Genomic DNA, 2923 nt, shown 5'->3' with positions numbered 1-2923 from the left:
ATATATATATATATATATATATATATATATATATATATATAAATATATTTATATGTATGCATATACATTTGTGCGTGTGCATGTATGCACATATATATAGTATACATATATGTGTGTTCGTGCTTGTTTGTGTGTGGGGGTATTAAAGATCCGAGGAGTTTTCGTCAGGGTGACTCAAACTAACAAGTATGCGCTCTCAGCGCTCAGATAAGTATGCCACTAAGATTACAGCTTGAACTACAGTTGAAGTTGTGATTTTTTTGACTCCCTTATCCAAAGTGGCTAGATGTGGCTTCACTTTGAGTCGGTAGCTATAGGTTAAAGTAGAAAAGAAAAGGCAAACAGTCTGGCAAGAATTTATAAGGATTCTTAATTTAGCTGTATAACAAAAGATTTAGATATCTCAGTTATTGGAACATCGTCTCGTGCGAAGATACCATGCTGAGTACTCACTCATCGGAGAGAGATAGAATAAACATATGTAACAGTGGAAGAAAGTTCCTCATCAGTGATAGTTGTTATGCTTCATTATGTCTAGAAAGGATGTGGAAATCCAATTAAATCCAGTTTAGATAGGATATTTCTTAGGTAAATCCATGATCAGAGAAAATGGTTAGATAGTAATTCCTAGCGATGGAAAATTGAGGCTAGCAGTTTCAAAATTGGAGGGAACTGTGCCGAAGAGAAACTATGAGTAATGGCAGAAAATAGTACAGCACTTGTGAGTAGAATAGGAGTGCGATATGCTGTGAGGGAAACGAACAGATAACGACGTTTCGGATAAGTGGTCCATTGTCGAAATATAAGAAAGAAGAAGAGGAAAGAAATTATATAGAAAAACATTGAAAGAAGTCAAGTTTCGAGAAAATAAAGTATAAAAGTGACAGAAGGATTGTATGATATCACTTAGTACTGGTGCAATCCTAGCTGGGACTACAGCAGCGTGGTGAAAATACATATCAAGGCACCGTCTGCAACGAAAAGATATACGTTTTAAACATAAAAATATATTTCGCTACATTGAATAATTTTTAGATTAAACTTAAAAGAACTTTCATAACCACTGCTTAACACGCTCTAACACATTCGCACACACACACACACACACACACACACACACATATATATATATATATATATATATTTACACATAAATATATACTTACATATATAAAAATGTATGTATATATGTATGTAAGCATGTATGTATGCATGTATGTGGGTGTGCATTTGGTATATGTTTGATATATTTCTACAGATTGTACATATATACTCTTAAACTTTACAATGTTCCCGTATTTATCGCTATACATTTTTACATCCATTTATCATTTATATTTATTTTGATTTATTCTCGTGTAGGTTTTCCCTGAATGATCCACGATTAGTGAAGGGAAGGAGGTTGGAGAAAAACAACAATAACAACAATAACAACAACAAAAACAACAACAATAGAGAAAACAGGACAAAAAAATAAAAGTAAGTATGATGTAAGTAAGGTGGGGAGAGAGATAAGAAGTACAAAAAAAATGATCAGTAAAAATATTCCTGTTGTTGCAGTTGAAGTTAAATAAACTACGTATAGTGGAGCTGTCAAGGGAAAAAATTATTGTAATAAACTCCGTTCCAAAGAATTCGTATATATATGTATACATACATCATACATGCATATATATATATATATATATATATATTTTTATATATATATATATGCGTATGTGTGTATGCGTATGTATATATCGATAGAAAATCCATCTAATTCTTGCGAGTAGATGAAACATTTTTAAAGATAGCACAAGTTTATATTCTATATGCAAGTGAAGCATGCTCAAGTATGCTTATATATATATGAGGGTATACGTAAATATATGGTCATACATATACATATATATACGCAAACATGTATATACATTTGTATATATATATGTATATATATATGTATATATATATATATATATATATATATATATAGATAGATATATATATCTTTGTTTACGTTTATACATTCAGATATTTGTGTCTATTTAAGTGTAACTTCAGTATATATATGCGTATGATTGTGTGTGAATTTCTATAAATGTTTATATGTGTTTATACGTGAAAGTTAGTTACTCATTTTCTCTTTGTATGTGTATGCATATGTGTGTATATGCGCTTTAAAAATGAACTATATTTCAACATCAGCAGTGATATATATTATCGACGCAAAAAACGATAACGTAATGTTTTCGTCCATACGTACATACATACATATACATACGTACATACATACATATATATATATATGTGTGTGTGTGTGTGTGTGTGTGTGCGAGTGTGTGTGTGTGTATATATATATTTATTCATGCAACGTATATATACGTATTCATACAAAAAATACATAAATATATGCACACACACACAAACACACACGCACATACACACATATTTAAACACGTAGATTTTACCTTTACAGAGGGTTGCGTCAGAGTGAGAAAGTGGAGGGGGTATGTGTTCATGTGTGTGTGTTTGTGTGTGTGTCTGTGTCTGTGCGTGTGTAGTTTTGTGCCTGTGTGTCTGTGTCAGTTTAGTGTGTTTGTGCGCGTGGAGAGAGATAGAAAGTGAAAGAGAGAGTGATGAATTAACAGAGAGAGAGAGAGAGAGAGAGAGAGAGAAAGGAAGCTCTGTAATTCATCGAAGTTGTTTTTCATCAAAAGCTAGTGATAACATAATGATAAATACGCGTGTGCGCGCATATCAGAGCGAGAGAGAGGGGGAAGAGAAAGAGAGAGAGAGACTGACAGATAGGCAAAAAGACAGATAGACAAACAGAGCGTGAGACTTTCCCTCTTTCTCTCTACCTCTCTATGTCTACTGACATGTGCAAGTGTATAAGCATATATACACACATACACATATATATATATGTATATATATATATATA

Source organism: Octopus bimaculoides, chromosome 3 (assembly GCF_001194135.2).
Source record: "Octopus bimaculoides isolate UCB-OBI-ISO-001 chromosome 3, ASM119413v2, whole genome shotgun sequence".
Classification (NCBI taxonomy): Eukaryota; Metazoa; Mollusca; class Cephalopoda; order Octopoda; family Octopodidae; genus Octopus; species Octopus bimaculoides.
The sequence above is the reverse complement of the archived record's forward strand: the minus strand, read 5'-3'. Positions refer to the sequence as shown.